Raw genomic sequence first — 15,877 nt, 5'->3', positions numbered from 1 at the left:
ACCCATGTTGTCCCCATGTTGTCCCCATAAACGCAAAATTCTGTTGTGGCCCATGTTGGTCTCTATGTACTCCCCATGTTGGCACGTTTGTCCCCATGTTGTAACCCATGTTGTCCCATACAAGTTGTCCCCATGTTGTACCGTGCTGTACCGTATGTTGTACCCATGCTGTCACGTGATGTTAAAAACGTGAAGGTTGTACCCAGGTTGTTCCCATGTTGTCCCCTAGCATGTTAAAAATTCCATGTTAAAACGGCTTATGTTGTCCCTCATGTTAATGAAGTGTTGTACCCATGTTGCACCCAGCATGTTGCACCCATGCGTTCCTGCTGTTGTACCCGGCATGTTAAAATTCCATGTTGTAACGATGTTGTAACCCATGTTGTCCTCTATTTCAGGTCCAAAGAAATTGTTGCTGCACCCATGTTGCACTCACAGCCATGTTAGAACGCCCCATGTTGAACCTGATGTTGGTCCCTCGAGAAACAACAGGTTGCTCCCCATGTTGTAACGACTGGTCTCACTCTTCCCAAGCTCTGGTTGCCAGCCTGTTGTCAAGCGACAAAGCGATTTCTTCTTCTCCTCCATAAGCCTCTTGCCTGCGTGTTGCACCCATAGTTATCCTGCCTCCTTTAATGATAATGATACATGCAAATAAGTGTAGTCCCGATGTTGCTCCCACAGGGTAACGATGTTAAGTCACCATGTTGCACCCAGTTAAAATTCCATGTTGTCCCTGTGTTGTACCGCGCCATATGTTGTCCCCTATGTTGTGCCCGATGTTGTCTATGTTGTCCATATTTCGTCCCATATTTCATCTGCAGTGTCCCTGCAGCAATGTCCCATGTTGTACCCATGTTGTCCCATATTTGTACCCATATTTGTCCCCATTTTGTCCCTATGTTGTGCCATGTTGTGCATGTTGTGCCCGTGTTGTCCCATGTTGTACCATGTGTCCCCATGTTGTTCCATACACCCATGTTGTGTATGTTGTCCATGTTGTTCCCATGTTGTCCCCATGTTGTCCCCATGTTGTGCCCATGTTGTCCTGATGTTGTCCCCATGTTGTCCCCATGTTGTCCCCATAATGTCCCCATGTTGTCCCCGTGTTGTACCCATATGTTGTCCTCCATGTCCCATGTCCCATGTTGTCCCCATGGTATTGCCATGTTGTCCCCATGTTGCATTCCTGTCATGTTGTCCATATGTTGTCCATGTTGTCCCTATGTTGTCCCATATTTGTCCCCATGTTGAATTCCATGCCATGTTGGAATGACAGCCACCCACAGCATCCCCATTTGTCCATGTTGTCCCCATGTTGTAACGATTTGTCTCCATGTTGTCCCCATGTTGTACCCATGTTGTCCTCCATGTTGTACCATGTTGTCCCATGTTGTACCCATGTTGTCTCCATGTTGTCCCCATGTTGTACCCATGTTGTACCATGTTGTCCCATGTTGTCCATAATTGCCGTGTTGTACCCACAGCACCCATGTTGTACCCATGTTGTGCCCATATGTCACCATGTTGTGCCGCATGTTGCAACGATGCCATATGTTGTCTCGTTAAACGAGTGCTGTCCCCATGTTGTACCCATGTTGTCCCCATGTTGTACCCAAGGTTGTCCCCATGTTAATCTGTCTCCATGTTGTCCCCATGTTGTACCCATGCACTCCCTGTGTTGTCCCGTTGTCCCATGTTGTCCCCATGAAAATTCACACAGCCCGTGCCATGTTGTCCCCATGTTGTCCCCATGTTCCATGTTGTAGTCCCCATGTTGTACCCATGTTGTCCCCATGTTGTTCCCCATGTTGTCCCTATGTTGTACCCATGTTGTCCCCATGTTGTCCCATGTTGTCCCCATGTTGTACCCTGTTGTCCCCATGTTGTACCCATGTTGTCCCCATGTTGTTCCCATGTTGTCCCATTGCATGTTGTCCCCATGTTGTCCCCATGTTGTGCCCATGTTGTCGCCATGTTGTCCCCATGTTGTCAACGCATGTTGTAACCCATGTCCCATGTTGTCCCATGTTGTACCCATGTTGTCCCATGTTGTCCCCATGTTGTAATATGTTGTACCCATGTTGTCCCCATGTTGCCCATGTTTGTCCCATGTTGTCCATGTTGTGCCATGTTGTACCCATGTTGTCCCCATGTTGTACCCATGTTGTCCCCATGTTGTCCCCATGTTGTTCCCATGTTGCAACATGTTGTACCCATGTTGTCCCCATGTTGTCCCATTTGTACCCATGTTGTACCCATGTTGTCCCCATGTTGTCCCCATGTTGTCCCCATGTTGTCCCCGTGTTGTACCCATGTTGTACCCATGTTGTTCCCATGTTGTCACCCATGTTGTACCCATGTTTGTCCCCATTTTGTGCCCATGTTGTCCCCATGTTGTACCCATGTTGTACCCATGTTGTCCCCATGTTCCCATGTTGTCCCCATGTTGTACCCATGTTGTAACCCATGTTGTCCCCATGTCCCATGTTGTCCCCATGTTGCACCCATGTTGTCCCATGTTATCCATGTTGTCCCCATGTTGTAACCCATGTTGTCCCCATGTTGTAAATCCATGTTGTACCCATGTTGTTCCGCATGTTGCACCCATGTTGTGTTGTCCCATGTTGTACCCATGGTGTCCCCATGTTGTACCCATGTTGCACCCATGTTGTACCCATGTTGTTGTACCCATGTTGTCCCCACGTTGTAGCCATGTTGTACCCATGTTGTACCCATGTTGTACCCATGTTGTCCCCATGTTGTACCCATGTTGTCCCCATGTTGCCCCATGTTGTCCCCATGTTGTACCCATGTTGTCCCCATGTTGTCCCCATGTTGTACCCATGTTGTCCCCATGTTGTCCCCATGTTGTCCCCATGTTGCCCCATGTTGTCCCCATGTTGTACCCTTGTTGCCCCATGTTGTACCCATGTTGTCCCCATGTTGCCATGTTGTACCCATGTTGTACCCATTTTGTTGTACCCATGTTGTACCCATGTTGTACCCATGTTGTCCCCATGTTGTCCCCATGTTGCCTACATGTTGTGCCCATGTTGTCCCCATGTTGTGTACCATGTATGTTGTCCCCATGTTGCACCCATGTTGTCCCCATGTTGTCCTGATGTTGTCACCCATGTTGTCCCATGTTGTCCCCATGTTGTCCCCATGTTGTCCCCATGTTGTACCCATGTTGTCCCCATGTTGTACCCATGTTGTCCCCATGTTGTCCCCATGTTGTCCCCATGTTGTACCCATGTTGTCCCCATGTTGTACCCATGTTGTACCCATGTTGTCCCATGTTGTCCCCATGTTGTACCCATGTTGTCCCCATGTTGTCCCCATGTTGTACCCATGTTAAAATTCCATGTTGTACCCATGTTGTCTCCATGTTGTACCCATGTTGTCCCCATGTTGTACCCATGTTGTCCCCATGTTGTCTCCATGTTGTCCCCATGTTGTACCCATCCTATGTTGTACCCATGTTGCCATGTTGTCCCATGTTGTCCCCATGTTGTACCCATTGTCCCCATGCCCATGTTGTCCCCATGTTGTACCCATGTTGTCCCCATGTTGTCCCATGTTGTCCCCATGGTGTTCATGTTGTCCCATGTTGTCCATGTTGTACCCATGTTGTCCCATGTTGTCCCCATGTTGTACCCATGTTGTACCATGTTGTCCCATGTTGTCCCCATGTTGTACCCATGTTGTACCCATGTTGTCCCCATGTTGTCCCCATGTTGTACCCATGTTGTCCCCATGTTGTACCCATGTTGTCCCATGTTGTCCCCATGTTGTCCCCATGTTGTCCCCGTGTTGTCCCCGTGTTGTACCCATGTTGTCCCATGTTGTCCCCATGTTGTCCCATGTTGTCCCCATGTTGTCCCCATGTTGTCCCCATGTTGTCCTCATGTTGTACCCATGTTGTCCCCATGTTGTCCTCATGTTGTCCCCATGTTGTCCCCATGTTGTCCCATGTTGTCCCCATGTTGTACCCATGTTGTCCCATGTTGTCCCATGTTCCCATGTTGTACCCATGTTGTCCCCATGTTGTCCCCATGTTGTACCCATGTTGTCCCCATGTTGTCCCATGTTGTACCCATGTTGTACCCATGTTGTCCCCATGTTGTACCCATGTTGTACCCATGTTGTCCCCATGTTGTACCCATGTTGTACCCATGTTGTCCCCATGTTGTCCCATGTTGTACCCATGTTGTCCCCATGTTGTCCCCATGTTGTCCCATGTTGTCCCATATGTTGTACCCATGTTGTTTCCATGTTGTACCCATGTTGTCCCCATGTTGTCCCCCATGTTGTACCCATGTTGTCCCCATGTTGTACCCATGTTGTCCCTGTTGTCCCATGTTACCATGTTCCCCATGTTGTACCCATGTTGTCCCATGTTGTCCATGTTGTACCCATGTTGTCCATGTTGTACCCATGTTGTCCCCATGTTGTCCCATGTTGTACCCATGTTGTCCCCATGTTGTCCCCATGTTGCCCATGTTGTACCCATGTTGTCCCATGTTGTCCCCATGTTGTCCCATGTTGTCCCATGTTGTCCCCATGTTGTACCGATGTTGTACCCATGTTGTCCCCATGTTGTCACCATGTTGTACCCATGTTGTACCCATGTTGTCCCCATGTTGTACCCATGTTGTACCCATGTTGTACCCATGATGTCCCATGTTGTACCCATGTTGTCTCCATGTTGTACCCATGTTGTCCCCATGTTGTCTCCATGTTGTCCATGTTGTACCCATGTTGTACCCATGTTGTCCCCATGTTGTACCCATGTTGTCCCCATGTTGTCCCCATGTTGTCCCCATGTTGTCCCCATGTTGTACCCATGTTGTACCCATGTTGTCCCCATGTTGTCCATGTTGTCCCCATGTTGTCCCATGTACCCATGTTGTCCCGTACCCATGTTGTCCCCATGTTGTCCCATGTTGTACATGTTGTCCATGTTGTCCCCATGTTGTCCATGTTGTTGTTCCATGTTGTACCCCCATGTTGTCCCATGTTGTCCCATGTTGTCCATGTTGTACCCATGTTGTCCCATGTTGTACCCATGTTGTCCATGTTGTCCCATGTTGTAACCCATGTTGTCCCCATGTTGTCCCATGTTGTACCCATGTTGTCCCATGTTGTCCCATGTTGTCCCCATGTTGTACCCATGTTGTCCATGTTGTCCCATGTTGTCCCATGTTGCCCATGTTGTCCCCATGTTGTACCCATGTTGTCCCATGTTGTCCCCATGTTGTCCCCATGTTGTACCCATGTTGTACCCATGTTGTCCCATGTTGTACCCATGTTGTCCCATGTTGTCCCATGTTGTCCCCATGTTGTACCCATGTTGTCCCCATGTTGTCCCCATGTTGTCCCCATGTTGTACCCATGTTGTACCCATGTTGTCCCCATGTTGTACCCATGTTGTCCCCATGTTGTCCCATGTTGTACCCATGTTGTCCCCATGTTGTACCATGTTGTCCCCATGTTGTCCCATGTTGTCCCATGTTGTCCCATGTTGTCCCCATGTTGTCCCCATGTTGTACCCATGTTGTCACCATGTTGTACCCATGTTGTCCCCATGTTGTACCCATGTTGTTCCCATGTTGTACCCATGTTGTCTCCATGTTGTACCCATGTTGTCCCATGTTGTCCCATGTTGTCCCATGTTGTCCCCATGTTGTACCCATGTTGTCCCCATGTTGTCCCCATGTTGTCCCCATGTTGTCCCATGTTGTCCCATGTTGTCCCCATGTTGTCCATGTTGTCCCATGTTGTACCCATGTTGTCCCCATGTTGTCCCATGTTGTCCCCATGTTGTCCCATGTTATGTTGTACCCATGTTGTCCCATGTTGTCCCATGTTGTCCCATGTTGTCCCCATGTTGTACCCATGTTGTCCCCATGTTGTCCCATGTTGTCCCCATGTTGTCCCATGTTGTACCCATCCCATGTTGTACCCCATGTTGTCCCCATGTTGTCCCATGTTGTCCCCATGTTGTCCTCATGTTGTCCCCATGTTGTCCCCATGTTGTCCTCATGTTGTCCCCATGTTGTCCCCATGTTGTACCCATGTTGTCCCCGTGTAGTACCCATGTTGTCCCATGGTGTCCCCATGTTGTACCCATGTTGTCCCCATGTTGTACCATGTTGTCCCATGTTGTCCCCATGTTGTCCCATGTTGTCCCCATGTTGTCCCATGTTGTCCCATGTTGTCCCCATGTTGTACCCATGTTGTCCCATGTTGTCCCATGTTGTACCCATGTTGTCCCCATGTTGTACCCATGTTGTCCCATGTTGTCCCATGTTGTACCCATGTTGTCCCATGTTGTACCCATGTTGTACCCATGTTGTCCCATGTTGTCCCCATGTTGTACCCATGTTGTCCCCATGTTGTCTCCATGTTGTACCCATGTTGTCCCATGTTGTACCCATGTTGTCCCCATGTTGTACCCATGTTGTCCCATGTTGTCCCCATGTTGTACCCATGTTGTCCCCATGTTGTACCCATGTTGTACCCGTGTTGTCCCCATGTTGTACCCATGTTGTACCCATGTTGTCCCCATGTTGTACCCATGTTGTCCCCATGTTGTCCCCATGTTGTACCCATGTTGTCCCATGTTGTCCCCATGTTGTACCCATGTTGTCCCCATGTTGTCCCCATGTTGTCCCCATGTTGTCCTCATGTTGTACCCATGTTGTCCCCATGTTGTCCCCATGTTGTCTTCATGTTGTCCCCATGTTGTACCCATGTTGTACCCATGTTGTCCCCATGTTGTCCCCATGTTGTACCCATGTTGTCCCATGGTGTACCCATGTTGTACCCATGTTATGTTGTCCCATGTTGTCCATGTTGTCCATGTTGTCCCATGTTGTCCCATGTTGTACCTGTGTTGTCCCCATGTTGTCCATGTTGTCCCATGTTGTACCCATTGTACCCATGTTGTCCCACCCATGTTGTCCCCATGTTGTCCCATGTTGTCCCATGTTGTACCCATGTTGTCCCCATGTTGTCCCATGTTGTACCCATGTTGTCCACATGTTGTACCCATGTTGTACCCATGTTGTCCCATGTTGTCCCATGTTGTCCATGTTGTCCCATGTTGTCCCATGTTGTCCCCATGTTGTCCCATGTTGTACCATGTTGTCCCCATGTTGTCCCCATGTTGTCCCCCATGTTGTACCCATGTTGTCCCCATGTTGTCCCATGTTGTCCCATGTTGTACCCATGTTGTACCATGTTGTCCCCATGTTGTCCCATGTTGTCCCATGTTGTACCCATGTTGTCCCCATGTTGTCCATGTTGTACCCATGTTGTCCATGTTGTACCCATGTTGTCCATGTTGTACCCATGTTGTCCCATGTTGTCCATGTTGTCCCATGTTGTATGTTGTCCCATGTTGTCCCCATGTTGTACCCATGTTGTCCATGTTGTCCCATGTTGTCCATGTTGTACCCATGTTGTCCCATGTTGTCCCATGTTGTCCCCATGTTGTACCCATGTTGTCCCCATGTTGTCCCCATGTTGTACCCATGTTGCATGTTGTCCCCATGTTGTACCCATGTTGTCCCATGTTGTACCCATGTTGTCCCCATGTTGTCCATGTTGTACCCATGTTGTCCATGTTGTCCATGTTGTCCCATGTTGTCCCATGTTGTCCCATGTTGTTTCCATGTTGTCCCCATGTTGTACCCATGTTGTCCCATGTTGCCCCATGTTGTCCCATGTTGTACCCATGTTGTCCCATGTTGTCCCCATGTTGTACCCATGTTGTCCATGTTGTACCATGTTGTCCCATGTTGTCCCATGTTGTCCCCATGTTGTCCATGTTGTCCCATGTACCCATGTTGTCCCATGTTGTCCATGTTGTATGTTGTCCCCATGTTGTACCCATGTTGTCCCATGTTGTACCCATGTTGTCCCATGTTGTCCCCATGTTGTCCCATGTTGTCCCCATGTTGTCCATGTTGTCCCATGTTGTACCCATGGTGTCCCCATGTTGTCCCATGTTGTTGTCCCATGTTGTCCCCATGTTGTCCCCATGTTGTACCATGTTGTACCATGTTGTCCCATGTTGTCCCATGTTGTCCCATGGTGTCCCATGTTGTACCCATGTTGTCCCCATGTTGTACCCATGTTGTACCCATGTTGTCCCCATGTTGTACCCATGTTGTACCCATGTTGTACCCATGTTGTACCCATGTTGTCCCCATGTCGTCCCCATGTTGCCCCATGTTGTCCCCATGTCGCCCCATGTTGTACCCATGTTGCCCCATGTTGTACCCATGTTGTCCCCATGTTGTACCCATGTTGGGCCCATGTTGTCCCATGTTGTACCTGTGTTGTCCCCATGTTGTCCCCATGTTGTCCCCTGTTGTACCCATGTTGTCCCATGTTGTACCCATGTGGTCCCCATGTTGTCCCATGTTGTACCCATGTTGTCCCCATGTTGTTGTCCCCATGTTGTCCCATGTTGTCCCATGTTGTCCCATGTTGTACCATGTTGTCCCCATGTTGTCCCATGTTGTACCCATGTTGTCCCCATGTTGTACCCATGTTGTCCCCATGTTGTCCCATGTTGTCCCATGTTGTCCCATTCCCATGTTGTACCCATGTTGTCCCCATGTTGTACCCATGTTGTCCCTGTGTTGTACCCATATTGTCCCATGTTGTCCCCATGTTGTACCCATGTTGTACCCGTGTTGTCCCATGTTGTCCCATGTTGTCCCCATGTTGTACCCATGTTGTCACCCCATGTTGTCCCCATGTTGTCCGCATGTTGTACCCATGTTGTCCCCATGTTGTCCCATGTTGTCCCATGTTGTACCCAAGTTGTACCCATGTTGTCCCCATGTTGTCCCCATGTTGTACCCATGTTGTACCCATGTTGTCCCATGGTGTCCCCATGTTGTACCCATGTTGTCCCCATGTTGTACCCATGTTGTCCCCATGTTGTCCCATGTTGTACCCATGTTGTCTCCATGTTGTACCCATGTTGTCCCCATGTTGTACCCATGTTGTCTCCATGTTGTACCCATGTTGTCCCCATGTTGTCTCCATGTTGTACCCATGTTGTACCCATGTTGTCTCCATGTTGTACCCATGTTGTACCCATGTTGTCCCATGTTGTACCCATGTTGTCCCATGGTGTCCCCATGTTGTACCCGTGTTGTACCCATGTTGTACCCATGTTGTACCCATGTTGTCCCCATGTTGTCCCATGTTGCCATGTTGTACCCCATGTTGTCCCCATGTTGTCCCCATGTTGTCCCATGTTGCCCCATGTTGTACCCATGTTGTCCCCATGTTGCCCCATGTTGTCCCATGTTGTCCACATGTTGTACCCATGTTGTCCCATGTTGTCCCATGTCCCATGTTGTCCCATGTTGTCCCCATGTTGTCCCCATGTTGTCCCATGTTGTACCCCATGTTGTACCCATGTTGTCCCATGTTGTCCCATGTTGTCCTCATGTTGTACCCATGTTGTCCCCATGTTGTCCCCATGTTGTACCCATGTTGTCCCCATGTTGTACCCATGTTGTACCCATGTTGTCCCCATGTTGTCCCCATGGTGTCCCCATGTTGTACCCATGTTATCCCCATGTTGTTTCCATGTTGTCCCCATGGTGTCCCCATGTTGTCCCCATGTTGTACCCATGTTGTTTCCATGTTGTCCCCATGTTGTACCCATGTTGTTTCCATGTTGTCCCCATGTTGTCCCCATGGTGTCCCCATGTTGTACCCATGCTGTACCCATGTTGTACCCATGTTGTCCACATGTACCCATGTTGTACCCATGTTGTCCACATTTTGTACCCATGTTGTCCATGTTGTACCCATGTTGTCCCCATGTTGTACCCATGTTGTCCCCATGTTGTCCCATGTTGTCCCATGTTGTACCCATGTTGTCCCATGTTGTCCCATGTTGTCCATGTACCCGTGTTGTCCCCATGTTGTACCCGTGTTGTACCCATGTTGTCCCATGTTGTCCCCATGTTGTACCCATGTTGTACCCATGTTGTCCCCATGTTGTCCCATGTTGTCCCCATGTTGTACCCATGTTGTACCCATATTGTACCCATGTTGTACCCATGTTGCCCCATGTTGTCCCCATGTTGTCCCATGTTGTCCCATGTTGTACCCATGTTGCCCCATGTTGTCCCCATGTTGTCCCCATGTTGTACCCATGTTGTCCCCATGTTGTACCCATGTTGTACCCATGTTGTCCCCATGTTATACCCATGTTGTACCCATGTTGTCCCCATGTTGTACCTATGTTGTACCCATGTTGTCCCCATGTTGTCCCATGTTGTCCCATGTTGTACCCATGTTGTCCCATGTTGTCCCCATGTTGTCCCATGTTGTCCCCATGGTGTACCCATGTTGTCCCCATGTTGTACCCATGTTGTTGTCCCCATGTTGTCCCCATGTTGTCCCCATGTTGTCCCATGTTGTCCCCATGTTGTCCCCATGTTGTCCCCATGTTGTACCCATGTTGTCCCCATGTTGTCCCCATGTTGTCCCCTGTTGTACCCATGTTGTCCCATGTTGTCCATGTTGTACCCATGTTGTCCCCATGTTGTCCCCATGTTGTCCCCATGTTGTCCCCATGTTGTACCCATGTTGTCCCCATGTTGCCCCATGTTGCCCCATGTTGTACCCATGTTGTCCCCATGTTGTACCCATGTTGCCCCATGTTGTCCCCATGTTGTACCCATGTTGTCCCCATGTTGTCCCATGTTGTCCCATGTTGTACCCATGTTGTCCCATGGTGTCCCCATGTTGTACCCATGTTGTCCCCATGTTGTACCCATGTTGTACCCATGTTGTCCCCATGTTGTACCCATGTTGTCCCCATGTTGTACCCATGTTGTACCCATGTTGTCCCCATGTTGTACCCATGTTGTCCCCATGTTGTCCCCATGTTGTCTTCATGTTGTCCCCATGTTGTCCCCATGTTGTACCCATGTTGTCCCATGTTGTCCCCATGTTGTCCCGTGTTGTCCCCATGTTGTCCCCGTGTTGTACCCATGTTGTCCCCATGGTGTCCCATGTTGTCGCCATGTTGTACCCATGTTGTCACCATGTTGTCTTCATGTTGTTCCCATGTTGTCCCCATGTTGTACCCATGTTGTACCCATGTTGTCCCCATGTTGTACCCATGTTGTCCCCATGTTGTACCCATGTTGTCCCCATGTTGTACCCATGTTGTCCCCATGTTGTCCCCATGTTGTCCCATGTTGTACCCATGTTGTCCCCATGTTGTACCCATGTTGTCCCCATGTTGTACCCATGTTGTCCCCATGTTGTCCCCATGTTGTCTTCATGTTGTACCCATGTTGTCCCATGTTGTCCCCATGTTGTCCCCATGTTGTTTCCATGTTGTACCCATGTTGTCCCCATGTTGTACCCATGTTGTCCCCATGTTGTCCCCATGTTGTACCCATGTTGTCTCCATGTTGTCCCATGTTGTACCCATGTTGTCCCATGTTGTACCATGTTGTACCCATGTTGTCCCCATGTTGTCCCCATGTTGTACCCATGTTGTCCCCATGTTGTACCCATGTTGTCCCATGTTGTACCCATGTTGTCCCCATGTTGTACCCATGTTGTCCCCATGTTGTACCCATGTTGTACCCATGTTGTCCCCATGTTGCCCCATGTTGTCCCCATGTTGTCCCCATGTTGTACCCATGTTGTACCCATGTTGTCCCCATGTTGTACCCATGTTGTACCCATGTTGCCTGCATGTTGTCCCCATGTTGCCCCATGTTGTACCCATGTTGTCCCCATGTTGTACTCATGTTGTCCCCATGGTGTCCCCATGTTGTACCCATGTTGTCCCCATGTTGTACCCATGTTGTACCCATGTCCCATGTTGTCCCATGTTGTCCCATGTTGTCCCATGTTGTCCCCATGTTGTACCCATGTTGTCCCCATGTTGTCCCATGTTGTCCCCATGTTGTCCCATGTTGTACCCATGTTGTCCCATGTTGTCCCATGTTGTCCCCATGTTGTACCCATGTTGTCCCCATGTTGTCCCATGTTGTCCCATGTTGTACCCATGTTGTACCCATGTTGTCCCCATGTTGTACCCATGTTGTACCCATGTTGTCCCCATGTTGTACCCATGTTGTACCCATGTTGTCCCCATGTTGTACCCATGTTGTACCCATGTTGTCCCCATGTTGTCCCCATGTTGTACCCATGTTGTCCCATGTTGTCCCATTGTACCCATGTTGTACCCATGTTGTACCCATGTTGTCCCCATGTTGTCCCATGTTGTCCCCATGTTGTCCCCATGTTGTACCCATGTTGTCCCCATGTTGTACCCATGTTGTCCCCATGTTGTACCCATGTTGTCCCCATGTTGTCCCCATGTTGTCCCATGTTGTCCCCATGTTGTCCCATGTTGTACCCATGTTGTACCCATGTTGTACCCATGTTGTACCCATGTTGTCCCCATGTTGTCCCCATGTTGTCCCATGGTGTCCCCATGTTGTCCCCATGTTGTACCCATGTTGTACCCATGTTGTCCACATTTGTACCCATGTTGTCCCATGTTGTCCCATGTTGTCCCCATGTTGTCCCATGTTGTCCCCATGTTGTCCCCATGTTGTCCCCATGTTGTACCCATGTTGTCCCATGTTGTCCCCATGTTGTACCCATGTTGTCCTCATGTTGTCCCCATGTTGTACCCATGTTGTCCCCATGTTGTACCCATGTTGTCCCATGGTGTCCCCATGTTGTCCCCATGTTGTACCCATGTTGTCCCATGTTGTCCCCATGTTGTCCCATGTTGTCCCATGTTGTCTCCATGTTGTACCCATGTTGTCCCCATGTTGTACCCATGTTGTCCCCATGTTGTACCCATGTTGTCCCCATGTTGTCCCCATGTTGTCCCATGTTGTCCCCATGTTGTCCCATGTTGTCCCCATGTTGTCCCATGTTGTCCCCATGTTGTACCCATGTTGTCCCCATGTTGTCCCATGTTGTACCCATGTTGTCCCCATGTTGTCCCCATGTTGTACCCATGTTGTCCATGTTGTCCCATGTTGTCTCCATGTTGTCCCCATGTTGTCTCCATGATGTACCCATGTTGTCCCCATGTTGTCCCCATGTTGTACCCATGTTGTCCCCATGTTGTACCCATGTTGTCTCCATGTTGTCCCCATGTTGTACCCATGTTGTACCCATGTTGTCCTCATGTTGTCCCCATGTTGTCCCCATGTTGTACCCATGTTGTCCCCGTGTTGTACCCATGTTGTCCCATGGTGTCCCCATGTTGTACCCATGTTGTCCCCATGTTGTACCCATGTTGTCCCATGTTGTCCTCATGTTGTCCCCATGCTGTCCCCATGTTGTACCCATGTTGTCCCATGTTGTCCTCATGTTGTCCCCATGCTGTACCCATGTTGTCCATGTTGTCCCATGTTGTACCCATGTTGTCTCCATGATGTACCCATGTTGTCTCCATGTTGTACCCATGTTGTCCCCATGTTGTCCCCATGTTGTCTCCATGTTGTACCCATGTTGTCCCCATGTTGTCTCCATGTTGTCCCCATGTTGTCCCCGTGTTGTACCCATGTTGTCCCATGTTGTCCCCATGTTGTACCCATGTTGTCCCCATGTTGTCCCCATGTTGTACCCATGTTGTCCCCATGTTGTACCCATGTTGTCCCCATGTTGTACCCATGTTGTCCCCATGTTGTACCCATGTTGTCCCCATGTTGTCCCCATGTTGTCCCCATGTTGTACCCATGTTGTCCCCATGTTGTCCCCATGTTGTACCCATGTTGTTTCCATGTTGTACCCATGTTGTCCCCATGTTGTCCCCATGTTGTACCCATGTTGTCCCCATGTTGTACCCATGTTGTACCCATGTTGTCCCCATGTTGTACCCATGTCCCCATGCTGTACCCATGTTGGACCCATGTCCCCATGTTGTACCCATGTTGTCCACATGTACCCATGTTGTACCCATGTTGTCCACATTTTGTACCCATGTTGTCCCCATTTTGTACCCATGTTGTACCCATGTTGTCCACATTTGGTACCCATGTTGTCCCCATGTTGTACCCATGGTGTCCCCATGTTGTACCCATGTTGTCCCCATGTTGTCCCATGTTGTCCCCATGTTGTCCCCATGTTGTACCCATGTTGTCCCCATGTTGTACCCATGTTGTCCCCATGTTGTCCCATGTTGTACCCATGTTGTCCCCATGTTGTACCCATGTTGTCCCCATGTTGTACCCATGGTGTCCCCATGTTGTACCCATGTTGTCCCCATGTTGTACCCATGTTGTCCCCATGTTGTACCCATGTTGTCCCCATGTTGTCCCCATGTTGTACCCATGTTGTACCCATGTTGTCCACATTTGGTACCCATGTTGTCCCCATGTTGTACCCATGTTGTCCCCATGTTGTACCCATGTTGTCCCCATTTTGTACCCATGTTGTACCCATGTTGTCCACATTTGGTACCCATGTTGTCCCCATGGTGTCACCCATGTTGTCCCCATGTTGTACCCATGGTGTCCCCATGTTGTACCCATGTTGTCCCCATGTTGTACCCATGTTGTCCCCATGTTGTACCCATGGTGTCCCCATGTTTTACCCATGTTGTCCCCATGTTGTCCCCATGTTGTACCCATGGTGTCCCCATGTTTTACCCATGTTGTACCCATGGTGTCCCCATGTTTTACCCATGTTGTACCCATGTTGTCCCCATGTTGTACCCATGTTGTCCCCATGTTGTACCCATGTTGTCCCCATGTTGTACCCATGTTGTACCCATGTTGTCCCCATGTTGTACCCTGCATTCTGGCGTGGCAAAGGTCTTTTACGAGGCATCTTTGGTACCTTAAATAATTAAAATGTTTTTTAATAACTCTACTCTCATTTACAAAAACATGCCTAATTCTATTGCACAAATGTCCTGTCTTCATGTTAAATTCTTTATAATACATCTTACTTGTTCAAAGAGCTGTTAGGAAAAATTTTGAGAGGGTCCTTTTCCTAGGCCTGCAAATAAAGAGATAAATGCTCTGTGGGCAGCCTTAACAAACAATGCTCTGATGTGTTGAGCATGCAGGATACCAAGAGGTTAACACGGTGCTCTCCTGCTGCTCCTTATGACAGCTGAGTTTACATCACCACACAAAATCACACGCACAAACACAACACATTATTTCAAGATTAAAAGTTTAAGAGAGTGAGAACTTAATTGAACCACATGTCATTAACAGGGCTCTTAAGTTTTGAAGACAGGCAAGAGTGACATATCTATCCAGGATGCTTTATTTTCATTGGTTGCTGGATTAAATCTTACCCAGATACAACAGATACGTTTTTTTCTGATTGGCTATTGTGTCGTCCATTTCTTTTTTCTGATTGGCTGATAAGTGGCTCCTCACAGCAGAACTCCAGGGGAGCGCTTGATTCCTCCACGGTGAGGGCAGCGCGGCTCATGTTGGCGCGCTGCCAACATGAGCCGCATTAAATAGCCGAGAGTTGTTTTTCAGCGTGAGAAATACGATGTGTGGCGGGAGTGCGTGACTTAAGACCGAAATGCGTGAGTGTCCCGCTCAATGCGTGACACTTGAGAGCCCTGCATTAACACACCGTAGTCTCTGCTCTTTGTGTCTGTTTGAAAATCTTCTTCTGTTGCTAACTCCGGGACTCTTTGGGGTAAATAGGATGTCTATGCAGCGAATAGGTTTATAGATGCGCTCCTTAGCGCCATCTATCGTCGCGGAGTTTGAAAAGAAACCAATGCGCCTCGGCCCAAAATCAGAATTTCTTTTGCCGTGAGAAATTGGTTGTGTGGCGTGAGAGCGTGTGTCACACGGCGAAACCGTGAGAGTTG

At 49.1% G+C, this 15,877-nt stretch overlaps 1 protein-coding gene across 1 annotated transcript in view; it reads left to right on the top strand.

Annotated features, from left to right (window-relative positions):
- Positions 1 to 15,877, top strand: part of kitlga (kit ligand a) — a 40,064-nt gene that overhangs the window by 7,553 nt on the left and 16,634 nt on the right. The window lies entirely within an intron of this gene.

This window comes from Pseudoliparis swirei, chromosome 6, assembly GCF_029220125.1.
Source record: "Pseudoliparis swirei isolate HS2019 ecotype Mariana Trench chromosome 6, NWPU_hadal_v1, whole genome shotgun sequence".
Classification (NCBI taxonomy): Eukaryota; Metazoa; Chordata; class Actinopteri; order Perciformes; family Liparidae; genus Pseudoliparis; species Pseudoliparis swirei.
This window is presented reverse-complemented; position numbering and strand designations above follow the sequence as displayed.